Source organism: Grammomys surdaster, unplaced genomic scaffold (assembly GCF_004785775.1).
Source record: "Grammomys surdaster isolate TR1022 unplaced genomic scaffold, NIH_TR_1.0 146, whole genome shotgun sequence".
NCBI lineage: Eukaryota > Metazoa > Chordata > Mammalia > Rodentia > Muridae > Grammomys > Grammomys surdaster.
In genome coordinates this window covers 6,749,074-6,766,629 of record NW_021604604.1, presented here as the reverse complement: position 1 = coordinate 6,766,629, position 17,556 = coordinate 6,749,074, and the positions used below count along the sequence as shown (strand labels likewise).

The 17,556-nt window shown below is 38.8% G+C and overlaps 1 pseudogene; it reads right to left on the bottom strand.

The window, feature by feature from the left end:
- Positions 1–12,302: 12,302 nt before the first annotated feature.
- LOC114618951 lies at positions 12,303–13,238 on the bottom strand (annotated as a pseudogene).
- Positions 13,239–17,556: the final 4,318 nt, after the last annotated feature.

Below are 17,556 nucleotides of genomic sequence, written 5' to 3'. Positions count from 1 at the left end.
GGTTTCTCAATCCTAGGGAGCAGAGTATGAATTTTCTACCTAAGAGTTAAGCAAATTAGAAAAGGCAAATTGGAGCATTTTTATGTAAAGGAAGGTATTTAAGAACCCTATTCAAGAACATTTTCAAAGAATCCTTACTTTTGAAAACTCTGATCTTTTTCATTTAGGGCAGTGAATTCCTGTATCAATAGCTGTCCACTTCCTATGTACAGAGTACCATTTATGCCAGTCAGTAGAGCTAAAGCTTTCATAAGTTTTTGAAAATACTGCCCTGGGCAATTGTTATAACTGAATGTATCAGCCTTCACTTCAAGGAGACAGAGTGAGTTCTGGATTTCACAGAGAGGTTTTGTAGGAATCTTGATGGGGATGAAGGAAGACTCCCTTACTATGATTGATTTGCATCTTTGAGACTATATCTCACAACTGAAAAATGAGTCTGATGACACACGTGTATCTTCATGGGGTCGGAGCCAATTCTTAGTAACCCACTTTTGCTACAGTCATCATTTTTACCCCATCAAATTTTTCTATAAATTACCTCAGGAAATATAAATCATTCAAGCTCTATTTTTAAATTTCAATTGTATTTATTCATATTTCATATAATAAAGGACCATGTAAGCCAAATGAGATTGATTTTTAGTTCCCTACTTGAGAATTTATCTTTTATTATTTTGGATTTGTTTTTATTTATTCTTTGAAAATATCATACATGCATAAAACACATTTCAATAATATTACCCCTTTAATCTCCATTTCACCTAACACACCCTTATATCTCTTGCAATTTCATCCCTTGGAGGGGGATGTTTTGAAAGATAAACATCAGCTCATCATCTTCTCTGTAATGGCATCTGCAGATATGATTGCTATAACCAGCACTGTTTATATTCTTTACTCCTTAAACAAAGTTGCCTATAAATTATGAAAGTAGATTATTATAGCTTGTATCTGGAATGTTTCTTAAAAAGACATGTATTCCAGATTTTTTCTTAGGCTTGTTGGGGTTCTTAAGAGATGGTGGTAGTACCTAGTAGGTTTGTAATCATTTGAAGTGGGCCCTTGAGGAAGTTATTGGTTTATAGTCTATTTCTCTATTTCTATTTGTGTTTTGACTGCCATGAAGTCAGTGGTTTCCTGAACCATGCACTTTCCACATGCCATATTGCTCCTTCATAGAAAAGCAAAGGGCCAATCAGAGACTGGAACCTTCAAAACTGTGAGCCAGAATGAACCTTTTCCCCTAATAAATTCGTTGTCTCAGGTATTTTCAGAGTAATGGAAAACTGTAAGATTAAATCCATTAGTTCATATATTAGGATAGATAAGTATGCAGTTATTGAAAATTTATCATTTCCATGCATAAGGAATAATGTCATTCAGTGACCCTGACAAACAGTAGATCTTCAGTAGTGGTTCAGTGGATAAACACATCTCTATTAGGGATGTGAATGTTTAAGTTCAGCTCAGAAATGCAAGAAGACTGGTGTGATATTCTTGTAAATTATTTAGAAAATCATAGTGAGGATTTTGTAAATCTACTCTGCTTTTGGGTGCAAGTATTTCTTTTTCAAATTTTTTTATGTTGAAAGATTAGTAACTACTCTATTTTTCCATTAATTTGTCTATTCATTTTACATCCAGGTCATTACCCTCCCACAGATGCAGAGACTCACAGTCAAAATCACTTTTAACTGACACTATGTATAAAATGATGATGTACTAAGTATAGTTTTTCAGTACATTCATACATTATTGTATGATATTTAAATGAAGTTACACATCTGTCTCAAGTATGTATCATTTCTTCATGGTGTCACCATTCACCACCATTTCTTTTGACTTTATGAGCTGAGTAGTCCGTTATTGTTGTCTAACTTTGCCATGCCATTGTGAAGGTAAGTCGACGGAGTGAAACCACACCTTCTACCAAACATTCTGATTAAATGATTAGAGCTTCAAGGTGGCAGAAAGGTTGGCATGCTGCAGCTACAAAGCCTAATTTAAATTTATCTTGGGCTATTTTCTGCCCCCACGGTGGTCATTCTTTGCTCATTTCTGATCTAACTTCCTTGTGACTATCAGGTTAAATCTTTTAAAATGTATTAAGTTAGTATGAAATGGATTAACTTCCACTAACCCCAAAGAGAAGAATGTGGTTAGGTATCATCTAAGGTGCTCAACAAGGACTTTCCCAATTTATTGTAATGTGTGTCTAATGTTTCCACCAGTGTATTTGAAATATATCTTGATTCCTGACTGTCTTTGTTTTGTTTCTATTAAAATGTCATTCATGAAGATATTATCTTATCAGAACATGGTATTTAGGAAAACCTAAATCTGTGATTCTGAGTCATAGTCACTCACCTTTGACCCCTGGAGAAACAATCTCCTTTATTCCTTTGAAATGAGAGCTGTTTCTTTTATGGGCATCATGTTATATTGCCTTAAAGTTCCTCCAGTAAACTAGTCTATTACTTTCAAATTCAGTCTCGGAGTTTTAGAATATGGTCAGAATGTTGACAATTTCCTTGCTTAGATATCATAAATGGTTTCTAGTCCAGTTCATGGTAGAATCTTTGTTCCCATCTGAAGCCTTTTGAATAGTAATTATTTACTGTTCACATTACTAACCACATTCTAAACTTTCACCAGAATGGCCAGTTAGGTTTTCCTCTAGCACTGTAGGAGATTCTTCCTCTGCAGCTACAAACTGTTACATATTTCCAGCAAGCCTATAAACCTTGTGGCATGATGTAGCCACTACAGACATAGAACTGTGTCCAAATTCCTAATACAAACAACTTAAGGGAGGGAAGGTTTAGTTTGTTTCAAGGTTTCAGAAGGTTTAATTCATGGTGGCAGAAATGGCATGGTAGAAGGAGTGGAAGTTCATGGTGGGAAGAGCATGTGTCTCACATTATAATGGCAGAGAGGGAGCAGCCAGAGACAATGTACCCCTAAAGCATATCTCCAGTATCTTCTCTGTTCAGTTACTTCCCAGCTGCCACAGTTTTTAAACCTTACACATTAACACTATCCACTGGAGATGGGGATTAATAATGAGACAGTGGGAGACACTTCAGGTTCAAGTCATCACAGCCATGTACCCATCCAGGAGAGGTCTAGTCGGGTCATACAGTCATTTTATTTTTAGTTATTGTGTAATCTCTGAACTGATTTCTATAGTGGCTGAACTAGTTTACACTGTCAAGAGCAGTATAGAATGGGTTCATTACTCTTCAAAGCCTTGCCAGCATTTGATACTTTTCTCCTTGTTTTTCTTTTCTTTGTTAAAAGACATATATTCTAAACAGCATGAGATGTGATCTAAAACTTGGTATTTTTTCTACTTTTTTCATTTTTATCATTATTTTCTATTTGTCTACATTTTTTTCTATCTCTATATACATCAACTTTCTGTACATGACTAACTGGAAATGAGAAAGAGCATATTACAAAACATCTTCATTTCTGGACTCAGCTTGTGCCTTCCTCGCTGTCATTCTGGGAGAAATCATCTCACATTGTGTTAACTATGATGCAACCTTTTGTCCTCTCTTTTCTCTTTTTCCTAGGATGCATCATACTCTCCCTCATTCTGTCCTTTCTCCCCTCCTCCATCCCTTCTTCTCCTTACCTTTCTTTTCTCCTTTCTCCTTTACATCGGTCAACATTATTATTTAGTTTGTGGTTGGCCAATTATTTTATTGAAACATAACATTTATCTAATTTGTTTACCCATTCTGTTTGATATTCAACTAAAATTTTGAACAATTCTTGGCCTAACACATTTTTCCAAAAAGTTTTACATCCTTATCCATTTTTCCAGGTCACTGAATAGAGCCCTTTCTAGCATCAAATGAAAGGAGAGCCTTTATGCTACTAATGCCAATATTCTAACATTTTTTTCATTAATTTGGAACCTTAACTGAGTCCAATTTTCAAAGAAGACCATCTTGAAAGAAATTAACCACCATAAGTAGCTAAAAATTCTGAAATTCTAGACATTAGATTGTAATATCTTGTTAGTAAACTATCATGAGTAGTAAACTTCCCAGGAGCTCATTTTTATTGTGAATTAGTTAACTAGAAAGTTCACCAAACAGAGATTAGGAACTAGCAGAAGATACACAAAATGATATGAGATCGGGAAGATATCTCAGGGGGAATGGTACTTGCCATACAAACAGGGTCTGAGTTTGAGTTATCCGAAACCACATTAAATGCAGCAGCAGAGCCATATGATCTGTGAAAGGAGAGGCAGAGACGTGGGAATCCCTAGAAGCTGGAGATCAGTGTGTCTGTCATAAGCCGTAGCCAAAAATCAAGGAGACCATCTCAAACACAATGGAAGGTGAGGACAAACATACAAAGTTGTCTTCAAATTCTACACCTACACCATGGCATCATGGCATTCATGGTCTCACACTCACATACAGGAGTGTGCTTACTTGCATACATGTGTGCATGTAGATATGAGTGTAAACACACATATATATACACACACACACATGCACACGCATACACACACACATTCATGCACACGCAATATCCCCAGGAAATGAATGGTTGTTTGGACACTGCAATAAGAGACTGAATAGCTAAGAGACAGGATAGAAGAGGAATATGGAAATTGTATCTGAACAAATTCTAAACAAACATAACACTGTAAAACACATGTGTGTACTAGTTTTGTTTTGGGACAATGTTAGAGACAGAAGGTTCAGAAGAGAGAAGACAATGAGAGGATCAACAAAACTTAAGGACTGAACCAACATGTACATTGATTCAGTGTCTCTGTCCTTTTGTAGTCAGTGATATAGGATGTAATGGCACCAGTTTGTCCTTGGACTTCAACCTTGTCTCATCCATTTGCTCCATACTAAAGTGGCAAAAGAGTTCTAGAACAACTCACAACAAGGATTTACATTTCCTAGTAGCAGCTCAGGTACTTCTCTGTGCTTCTGTCTCTTTGTCTCCCTCCTTAGAAAACAATGTATGCTGTGTAAGCATGTACGGGCCAAAACAGTCTGGCTGTGGGCTCGAAGATATCTTAAAAAGAAGTACACTAGTATTATTGATAATCAGACCTCTCCTATGCTGTCTTCACTTCTGCACAGTTAGCTCTCCATGGGGTTGTATTTTTTATGGCAGAAACCAATAATAACAAACACCCATCCTACTATGGAGAAAAGCAATAGAACCCAGCAGTTTGAGTGATCACACAATTTTGATTACTCCAGAGTCTCTGGATGGCTTTCCCTCAAATAGGTATATGATCTGCACACTATACGCTCTATGCCTGGGGAAACAGAATTGTCAACAAGTTTTTTTTCAAATCATCAAAGTAAGAATTATGTTTATCTTAGCAAAGGCTATGGGTATTATAAAACAGAATCGTTCCTAGGTAGTTTCATTGTCTTGGCTAGCATATCTAAAGAGTGAACAGAGTGTTTCTGGATAATGTTCACATGTTCTCATATCTAATTATTTCTTCAACCTCAACTTTTTTCTCACAAGTGTCATAATTTTTTATCCTGTCTAATTTTGAACTCCTTTCTACTCTCACATCTGGGAACCTGAATCACAAAGGGTATTGAGCTTACCTTCATAAACAATAGGTAAGACAAAGCTAGAGGACCAATACCCTTATCAAATGGCAGAGAAAATTACATCCATCCTGAAGCATATGAAGAAAAAGACAGCCATTGGTAGAAGGCAGAATCCTGGTCACTAAAGGATTTATCTGTAGTGACATGGGGAGTAAATGCAATGGTAAGACCATTTAAGATATGGGAACAAGAGAAATGATGCTGTAACAGATAGTAGAGTTGGCTAATTACTGCTAAGAAGTGCTGATTCTTTGCAGAGAGATACTGGGGATATAAGGAACCATAGCCAGATGGTTAAGGCTAAAACTGAGTCTACAACATAGGCTATTAGAGTAGACGTGGGTACGAATGAACCAGAGCAGGAGGCTCAATAGTTACTGCTGAAGAGGTCAAGAGACTTCTTTTATTATTGTTATTTTGATTTTATGTGTATTGGTGTTTTGCTTGTATGTCTGTATGTATATCACACGTATGCAGTTCCCACAAAGGACAGAAGAGAGCATTAAATTTCTTGGAACTAGATTTACAGACCTTTGTGAGCCAAGATGTGGGTGCTGGTAATTGAACTGAGCTCCTCTGGAAGAGCAACAGCTGCTCTTGACCACTAAGCCGTCTCTCCTGATCCTCCAGAGACTTCTAAATGTCTAGGCATGACAGATTTGTTGTGCTATTTAAGGGTCCTAGCCAAAAATGCTATATATCCCAAAATATAGGAAAACAAAACAAAACAGATGCACAATACTCAAGAACCTTTTTCTATCGTGTGTTTGGAAGCATCTGAACTTAAATATCATTAGATGTAAAAAAAAAAGTATGCAGATGTTCTCTGTCTCTTTCTGTCTCCGTGTCTCCGTGTCTCCTCCGTCTCCGTGTCTCTGTGTCTCCTTCGTCTCCTCCGTCTCCTCCGTCTCCTCCGTCTCCTCCATCTCCTCCGTCTCCTCCGTCTCCTCCGTCTCCTCCGTCTCCTCCGTCTCCCCCTCCCCTCCATCTCCCCCTCCCCCTCCCTGTGTGTGTCCTGGTGTGGCATATGTGTAGGACACTGGATAGGAGAAGAAATGGGCTGAATATCTATTCTTGGTGGCTATGCGAACTGTTCCTTTCCAGGGCCTACTATCTCTTTCCCAAGTAGCAGGGCCTCTGGCTCCTACAATTAATGTTGATTTTAGGTCATATTTCAACTATATTTAATTCAAGTTCTTCAATGCATCTGAGTTTGGCGCATCCTTTCTCCAGAAGTATGATGACATTCAAAATGAGTCGGGGGGTTGGGAGGAGTAGAAATAAACAAATAACACCTAAATGAGAACCAAAAGAAGCTATTTATTCATAGTGTACAAATGAGACTCTCATGTTGCTTAAATAAAGATCCAAAGGCAGAGAGAAGGGAGAAACCTCTAATTTGGAAGAAAGGAAGGCTTCACATATATTCTGGATTGGGACAGAGAAGTCTGAGGTGAACTGGCTAAAGAAAAGTGGGGCATTTGCATAATTACTTTGAGGAACACAGTTCATTTTTCTCTACATATAGTGCACAGAAGCAGAAGTCTATCTGTGTACACATACTAAGTGTTCTGTACCAGTTGCTTCAGGGATCGTCATTTGGCTTTGTAGACCGACTACTGGGTCAGTACTAGGTCTTTTTTTCCATGTATTAGCTCTGTCCATTTAATCTCTCACCTGAGCAGCTCTAGCTATTCCTCTGGGAGATGAAGATGCTGCCTGTCTTAGTCTGGTTTTGGTTTGGCTTGGTTAGGTTTGGTTTGGTACTACTATCCTTTCTAACCAACTCTAGCTTTTTTAGAGGTCTTTTTTGTTTTTTAATTTTGAGAATCTTATATATTGGCTCTGCATCTACATTGTTTCCATTCCAACTCCAATTGGTCTCCTGTTTTCCTGATTCACTCTCAGCTGCTTGTATTTATTATTGTTACACACACACACACACAAACACACACACACACACACACATCAAACCTATCAAACATGGTAAATCTACTTAGTGTTGCTCATATGCATCTAGGGCTGACCATTTGGGATTGGATAACTTACTAGGGGCTCATTGCTGGAGAAGCATGAATGACCCCTCAGCAGCATTATTTCTCTGTAAAGAGACGAAGAGCTGTGGAGGAGGCAGGAGGGGAGTGTCCTTTCAGGAGCTATTCATTGCCCCATGCTATAAGATGTACAAAGACCTTTCCTTCACAAAACAATGGGTACCTGGCCATTTTAGGAGTTGCCCCCACTTCTCCTCTCTGTTGTCATATGTTTAGTGGAAAATCTTAGCATAATCTGGCTTAGCATAATCATGGAAGAATGAATTTATACACCACAAGAGTTGTAAGAATTAGCCAATATGTACTGTCTAGAGCAGTAATCCTCATCTTGTGAATGACTTTCTCAGAGGTCACCTCAGACCACTGGAAAACATAGATTTTGACATTATGATTCATAATAGTAGCAAAATTATAGTTATGAAGTAAAAACAAAAATAATTTCATGGTAGGTGGCTCACCAGAAAATAAGGAACGATATTAAAGAGTCACAGTAGAAACGTTGAGAATCATTGAACTAGAGCTCAAAGGGGACTATGGAACTGAATTTTGAAGCTAATAAATTCCATCTATGTCTAAATCTATTAATTTTAGTGAAGTCTCTTGGTATATCAGATTTAACTCTAGCTAAGAGGCTAAGGTGTTGAGGGGATGAACTGATTATAATACAAATGCTTGAGGCTCCCTGGTGAGGGGAGATATGGAGGGATGTAGGATACACCATTGTTAAAGGCACAAAGAAAATTTGCCAGTGATAGGGACATCAGCATCGCCCAGATCAGTTTTGGACATTGTAGAATGGAGGAATGGTCACAGGGCTAGGCTCATTATTAATGATGAGGATGACAGATCTCTCCAGGAATAGAAATTGTGTAATTGTGTAATAGATTCCACTGATCAGAAGCTAAAAGGTAGCAAAACCCCACAATGACTCTGAATAGTTTCATAATGACTGAGAGACAGCCAAGGGGGATGGATCCACATTGAAATAACACACAGCAGTAGCAGCAGCAACAGCAAAACAGCCGCACAAAAACAGTACATAAAACAACTGAAAGGTTGAAAACCAGCACATAGAGCTTGTTTGTGGGGTGTGTGTCTTTTATAAAGAAAGAAAATTATATAGTCAAACTGTTAAATTCTTGTGCTGAGGCATGGTTCAAGGACCAGTAAAATTTATGATTCTCTAAAACAACCTAATTTTACTTGTAAATTGAGTCTACTTTTGCAAGTTGTTGATTTAAAAAAAATAGCCTGAATTTAGAAACATATTAAAACTCCTATGTGGACATTAGAGAATTGCTTATGAAAGTGTAAAAGTCAAATCTTAATAAAGAACCAGGGAGCACTTAGGTGGTGGAAGGTACTTCTGACCTCTGATTTCCACTCCCCCTCCCTTGTGAGGACGGCTGCCCTTTCTCTCCAATGAATTTCTTATCTCCCTCATAACCCAGCTTTTCTCTGCACTCACTCCATAAGCCAGAGCTATAGGCAGACCTATGAAGGGCAGAGTAATAAGCTAAGAAGATTTCAATATTTGCTAAATAGTATCAACAAAAATATGTAGAATATAGATGGCAATAAATAATTTGGTTCTGGTAGTGAGAAAATAATTCTGAACTGAGGGAGATCTTTGCTTAGTTTACATCATCCAGAATAGATAGTCAAGTTCTATACCCTGTGGAGCCTGGTGTCAAGATGCCTACAATAAAGAGGCAGAAACTGAAGGCATAGTAGATAGGACTATTAGAGTAGAAGTGTTAGTAGTTAATGATAAGTAGTAACTATGACATAACTGTTATAGTTTGCATCTTTGCATCCTGTGTACTGTGAAATGAGATGGCCCAGAAGACCCCATTTGCCAAATACTTATCAATTTATGATGAGATTTTCAAGATTCTTAAAAAATGCTACTGTTGATGATCTATTTGAACTTCGGATGGAATAGGGATTATTGTATCTCAAAGTGGTAATGACTTAGTAACAAAATTTAACTATCACAGGCAAAATGATTGCCTTAATACAATACTACACAAATCCAGGAATGCAAAGAATCTGAGTAGTGACTAATGAACCCTGAGGTGCACAGGACTACACTGGATGGATCTACACTAAAAATTTTAAATATATTGTATTTTGATACAGAAACAACAAAGAATTTGCCAGGGTGAATGGATGTGTTTGTTGAATCATGAGTTTTATTGGAATGTGGAAAACATTCATCATTATCTTGAATCATTATGCTGATTTTAAGTTTATATTAACCCCTTTGATTTTTGAAAGACTCTATTGCTTATTGGCCAGAGATGGGCAGTAAGGATGTTGGTGACTAAGTGTACTTTAAGACCAAGTCCACTTTCCAGTGAGTTCAGTAATCCTGTAAAGCCAGTACATGGTTGCTTTCCCACACTGGTGAGCAGGTAGTTGGCACAGGTTTGCCATGCAACTGGCATTATTATCACATTCATATATTTGCTTACATACAATTGGAATGGATGAACTCAATTTCTGTCAGCAGATCCTCAAGAGCATCTTCAGATTTAATGAATTTTTTGGAAATAGTATGACTATATGACTGTTTTATTCAAGACTTATACACTATAGCATAATCCCAATGTGATAGTATTTGGAGATAAGAAATTTGGGAAGTAATTAGTTTATGATGAGATTAATGTTATCATAACAGGCTATAGAGATATATGATTTGTTTCTACCACTCTCTTTCTTCTGTAAGTTGTGAAGGATAGTGAAATTATCTCCAAATCAGGAGATGAGTCCTTAGCGTTTTTGTCAGCACCTTGATCATGGACTTCTCATCCTCTAGAACTGTGAAAAATAATAATAGCTTTAGTTGTAACAGTGCAAACTGACTGATAGGGAAGTTATCACAGAACACAGCATACTGTTGCATGCATGGTTACTTTTTATTATAACAAAAGGATACAGAATAAGGTTAATGAAAGAAAGAGGAATATGATGCAAAATCTAAAGAAAACCATGAAAAAAACTTCCAGAGTCCTCACTAATTGGAGTCATACAGGACATCCTCCATTCATCCAGTAAGGAGTCATGTCAGTGAAACTTAGTGTCCACAGTACCAGTAGGGCTTATACCAGATTCTTCTTGGTATGCACCAAAAATCCAGCCCTCCAAAAGGAAAGCAAGCATTTGGCATAATCCATGCTGCTTACACTAAGACTCTAGGTGTGATAATTTACCTTAGTTTTTACAGAATAGTAGGAAACCTTTTGAAATGCAAGTTTCCAGATGCTAGCACAGTAGCAACACTACAAGTAAGTTTTTCTAAGAGGCTGTGAGATCTGCTGTGTAAACTCTCCTGTGAATATAGGGACAGAGAGGTGCACTACCAGGGCAGAGGAGAAATAAGAGCGCCATGAGCACTCATCCTTGTCCCCGTTAATTTAACCTGTCTTTTGTCCTTTGAAGAAGATGGATGAGCCTTGGGAAATAATAGAGGGTTATTGAAAATATAATCAGATTGGGGCTTTTTGTAACAGCTGCGCCTCCAGATGCAGTTTTGTATCAAAACAAATCATCAAGTTTTCAAACATCAGCATGGAAAAAATGTATTGCTTTCTTGATTCCATCAAACATCCAGCTCTAGAAATATTTTGTTCTCAATTAAGTTAATGTCTATGTGTGTGAGGTGCTTGTATGTCTGTATGCATGTGGCATATGTAAGTGTAAGTGTTCATGTGTGGGTTTTCATGTACATGTGCTTGTGTGTACATGGATACGTGGAGTTCAGAGGCTGATTTCAGGAGCTTTTCTCAAATGCTCTCTACTTTCCTTTTTTTTTTTTCTTTTTTTGTTTTTAATGCAACAGCGACACACACTTCAATAAAATCAGTTCAACTAACTTCAACATATTAACAAAACAAACAAAGAAGCTTGAGGGACTGCTGTTGGGGGAAAAGGTTAAGTTCCTGCTCAGACTGGAGGGACACTAATCTCAAGGAGGCCTCTCTCCCCATCCCAGGAGAAATATGGGCTCTTTGAACATGGTAGGTAGTTCATAAAGAAGGCAACAGCACAGAGCTTCTAAGGGCTAGGCTCTGCCTTCCCACAAAGGGCCTGGACTAAAGGCACTGGGGCTCAACACAGGCCACTGTGCCAAGGACAGGATGCAGGTAGCAGCTGTACCCTTGGGGAGATGGCAGCCTTGGAGAACATGCTGCTGTGGGTGTAGGTAAGCAAGCGCTTTCAGCCTATCAGTGCTACTCTCCCAGTTCAGTTGAACTGCAGAGGCATGGTGTCATAGGAAGCCACAAGGCACCCAGTCTGTACACATCTGACTCAAGGACTCTGTTGATAAGGGCCAGGCAGAAGCAAGAGGATGAGGCCAGGGCTCTGGCTTCACGCTTCTTTTTAATTCTAGTGGGGACCTTTCTGGGGGGGAAAAAAGGAAGAAAAAAGAAAAGAGTCCTGTGCTTGTCTGTAATGGACTTAATCTGAACAAGCAAAACTTCTCAGGTGGAAGGCTGCTACCTCTCCAAGGAGTCAAAGTGGGGTTGATTTTGCACTCCCTTGGTGGCATGCTGGGTATTGGGGGCAAATGCAGGGGAGGCCCTAGATTCTCTGTGAAGGTCAAGGACAGGGTTCTTGCTGCCCTCTTATGGTTTAGTTCATGTTCTGGTTAACTTCCTGCCATAACTTCTGTGCAGCGCCATTCCTAGGTTCAATTTGTAGGAGGCTGCTAATATCCGCAAGGCTGGATTTACAGTCCTTGAGTGCCTTGTGGGCTTGAGCCCGTCTGTAAAATGCCTTTACATTCTTCCTATCCAACTTGAGGGCTTCTGTGCAGTCCTTTACTGCCTCCTTGTACTGCTTCAGGACCCGATGATGGAGTGCTCTGTTGCTGTATGTGGCAGATTCCAGGCTTCTAACCAAGAGGCTTTCACTGTACTTCTCAATAGCTTTCTTATGGTTGCCTTTCATTACAAGCTCATTGCCCTCTTCCTTCAGAACGTTGGCTCTCTCCACATCTCCAGCAGAAGGCACTCTGCTCTTTGTAGCTGTGGTTTCTTTGGATTTGGTTTTAGCTGTCACTTTGTGGTTTTCCGAAGGCAAGGAATTCCATCTCTTCTGGGCTGAAATAGGCACCACAGGGATATGGGGCAGCTTCTGGCACCACTCAGGTCCAAGGGAGTCCATGAGAGCTCTGGTTTTCTGTTGATGCCTTCCAGGGCTGGTGCCACACCGTTATCAATCTGCATCACAGTTTTATAGTCAACATAGGCCAGGGAGTACTTCTCCAGGGCCTCGTACACAGATGCTCTTCACAGCAAGCGCCTGATGCTGAAGGGAACCAAGCCAGTGCTGAAGCGCAATCTTTGATGCAATCTGTGCAGTTCCCATCCTTCAAGTAGCACGCTGGATGATTGGAGTACAGAACACTTTCTTCTTCTGGGTCCGCAGAACCTCATGCCTGCAGCAGCCGCAGTGCGTGCTCATACAACGCAGAGGCCTCGCGGTTCTGGCCACCGCGGAAGTTCTGGTTACCAGCAGCCCGGAGCTGTTCCACAGAGTCCAAGACTTGGGGGGCCATCCCGGGCTGGTAAACGGGGACCAACACGTTTCCATACTAGTGCGCAACAGCTTCCCTCTACTTTACTTTTTGAAACAAAGTCTGTTATTGGCATTCTCCAATTCAGCTAGATTAGCTGGGCAAGGAGTCTCGTGTATTGGGGTCTCTGCTTTTTGGTGCTGGAATTACTAGAGAACACCACCGATTTTATATGAGGGCTAGAGGTTTGAACTAAGGTTCTTGTGCCTTTGCAGCTCTTAAGTTTTTTTCTTTTAAATCCAATCATCAATTTTATCAAATGAAGACTCAGTAGTCAGATGCTGGGGTGAAAGCCTATTGGCTCAGAGAAGCAGAGAAGGCACTCAGCTGACCTTACCCCTCAACCAACATCTCAGAAGAGCCTGCTCTCCTCCACATTCTTTAAACCTTTCCAACTGAATATCCCTATTGCCTGCTTCTGATGTGTCTCTCTATCCACCCATCTGACTTCCTTTCACTCTCTATGTTTTTTTTTCTATGTTTACTCCCTGTCAACTGGATGCTTGTTCTGCCTCTCAACCTGTGGCTGACTTTATTTATTCTTGTTTATTTATTCTTGTTTACAATAAACAGGAGGCTCTTGGATTAATGTGAGCTAGGACTCAACCGTCTCACAACTAGATACAGACTTTTTTCTAGTATAAAATCTTGAGGTTCACAGTTTGATGAGATATCCTACAGCACACAGCAAACACTTTACTGAGTAAGTCATCTTTCCAGCCCTTACTGTTACTTTAAGGCACAATCACTCCATTTGTGGTTTGGAGAGATTTGATGACCTTATTATTGGACAAGGCACTGTGTTCGCCCATGACGAACATGACTTGTTCTGGAAAATCTGGCCACCATGAACAAGCTGGTTACTCAGAGCCTTTGGGAAGTCTATATATGCAGAAATTTATTAAACACACACACACACACACACACACACACACACACGCACACACACGCACACACACACACGATATTTTCATGAAGTTATGGAGAATTGAGAGCTAATTGGAACTGGAAGACAATTTGCTCCATTCTGTCCCTCACATTTCTAAGGAAGAGGCAGAAAAGTCAGTTAGATCCTTTGAAGTTTTGAAAAAAGATGTGTATAAAGGGAAATGTGTGGTGGCTAAATAAACCAAAGTTCTTGAACATCTGTGAAAGATTAATCCACCCCACAGAACTATCTAATATAATAGCAACACATTGCCAGGTTCTATCTCTTTTGATCAAAGCCAGCAAATATTTCTTCTATTCTTGAGAAATGACTACTACGGACAGATAGAGTCCTATCTGTGAGACACCAATGATGCTGCCACTGGTGCAGCCTTAAGTAAACAGGATGCGACATGACCCACCGCACCATGCGTTGAAGACTCCATCACTTGATCAGCAAACATAGAAGAGTGCACAGGACTAGACTTGAAGAGGTCCCAAATTCCCAAGCCATATGACTAATTCATGTTTTCTTTTTGTTTTTCTAAATTTCCAGTTTTAAATGCCTTATTTTTGTCTGTCTCTTGGCACTGAGCCGCATTTCTATCAGCAGTCATCTATGACACACTGAGTTTCTGAAATAGAAGGAATCTAGTTTGATGAGTTAGCATTTTATTTCTAGATATATTCTCCCAGGGGTTATAATTTTAAATATATTCATTATGTTGAAGCTTTTGGGAAAAAAACTCAATTTTGTATTCATTCTTTGAGAGTCTTGTGCATGTGAACAATGTATTTTGATCACATCAATATCACATTTCTCCTCCAACTTTTCTTAGACCCACTCTTAAACCACACCCTTCCCAATTTCATGTCTGGAGAGGCGTGGGGCCATGCACTGCAGCATGAACATCATAAGTAGAGCCACTTCCCTGAAAAAAACTGACACTCTCTCCCCGGGCAGTCTTCAGCTGCCAAAGCTCCTCAGCTCTGGGAGCTGAGGGAGAATGTTGTGAGTCCCTTCTTCATCATTGACTGGCTTCATCTTTTGAAGGTCCTCTGCAGGTGACCCATCTGCTGTGAGTTCATAAATGCATGTCCAGAAGTTACTGTATGGTAGCCATTTTGCTAAGCCACTGGCTATCCCAAATAAACATTAGAATTACTAGCTAGTACTTGTCCTCTGATTGTTTTTCTTCTTAGCATAAAACATTTTTCTAGTTTCTTTTCTTCATATCACTGATGGTGAGATATTGAGAGTGTAAACAGTATTGCTTTGTACATATTATGTATTGTCTCTTTGTTTTTAAGACAGTCTCTCTCTCTCTCTCTCTCTCTCTCTCTCTCACACACACACACACACACACACACACACATACACACACACACACGCGTCTGCTAACAGAGAAACTAATTGAATTTGTCTTCATTTATACTGTACCCTGATACATCAAGTTTGTATCTTTCTTCATTTCTGGGAAAATTATTTAAATCATTAGCTGAGTTCATTGTTTCACATAGCACTTCTGTGAACTTCGTCTAGTCACATATTGAGCCTCGCCATCTTGTGTCTCTTAAGCTATATTTCTTACTTTCATATTTCTCATGTAAGCTGCATTACTTATACATTCCACATTCAGTTTACTAAACTCTGTGTTCGTTTTTACTGTGCTCTGTTTATACTCTCTGCTTTATTTTTCATTGCCGCAATTATAATTTTGGTGGTTACTCACAAGGTCATGTCTATTTATCAGATAGCGCCTGTGTGTTGCCTGCGTTTTTAGGGTTTAATCTCACTATTCTAGGTAGTTGCTTTATTTCCTTTATGTTCTCTCTGTCATGAACTTGCTTTGCACATGGTAGATGATGTCTCATGGTAACCTCTAATTTTAATGACCATAATCTGTGGAAATCCTGAAGTGGATTTTTAAAAAATATCAGGAATTTTTCTTTACCAAATTGCTGTACTTTGTTCATGAAGCAGTATCAGTAATAATTTTCTAGTTTTTTCAGATTGAAATCTTTTAAGGATCTGTTTCTTTTTAAGTACAATGTGGCGCTGGTCTTGGCATTATTTCTCCTCATCTGGCTGGCCTTCTTTACATTAGAAGCTTCCCCTAAAGTATTTTAACAACAAACTTGCTCACCAGCTCTATATTCATCACTCTCTTTCTGTTCTTAACACTTGCTTTTCATTTCCCAAGTTTAGCACTTAGTTCTGCATTTAAAATTTATATTATTTTTTACCCAACATAGAGCTTCTTTGGGTAATCTTAGAGTTGGCTTATTTCCCACCTAGATTTTTAGCATTGTTGTATGTGTTTGTGTCAGAGATGTGTTGTAGGTACTTGAGTACTTGTAGGCAGGACTCAACATGGCTTGACATGAGTGTGGATATCAGATGACATGCTCTGGGAGTTGGTTCTTTTCTTTTACCTTGAGTTACAGGGAAAAGCTCAAGTAGTTGGACTTGTACAACAAGCACCCTTTCCTGCTGAGCCATCCTGTCAGATCATCGAGTAACTGGTTTTAAAACACAAAATGCAATCCACCTTTTTAAAACCAAAATTAGAAGCACTGTATGCTCATTTTAATAAATATCTGTATATACCTATAGGTTGTAAATTCTCTTAAAGTCATAACCACTGAATTATTCTGTATTGTATCTATCAATTCCATCTTTCTTTTGCCTAGTCCTAATGGTTAGTAAAAAATAGGTACTTTATTTTTTGTAGAAGTATAAATCTATATTTAAGATGTTTATTGCATATATCACACTTGGCATCTTTCCTAGGAACTTCATAATTACCACAATGAGATCCCTGTTAATAAATTTCTACCCAGTCACTGCTAGACCTCAATGGATGTTTCTATTTAGAGTTTATGTCCAGGGTTCCTTTTAAATTGTTATATGATCCTGGAAAGATGTCTACTATATCTGAGTTACAGCTTTTAAATGTAACATAGGGATTAATACAAGGGTAATGTTTTGATGTGATAAAACAAGACAAGAAGAAGCCCTCAGTAAGGGTCAGAACACTGGGCATCATTAAACTCACCCCAGATAGAATCAACCTGCTTGGTATCTATATTCTCTAATTAATTACCCCCTCTGGTACCTATAGAGAAAGTGTAACCAGTTGAAATTAATTTTGTCTTTTGAAGTAAAAGATAAATTTGTCTCAGCAAATGTCACCCTACTGAGCTGTCCTGGCTTATTTGGGTTTCATCATCCTGGTTCATTTATTCTCTGAATTATAAATGACATTTGAACAACATAAGATACAGCTAGTTTTAGTGGCTAGTAATCATTAATGAAGCAGTTTACCATCTGAAAGTAGGTAATAAACAACTGTAACAGCAACATATGTGA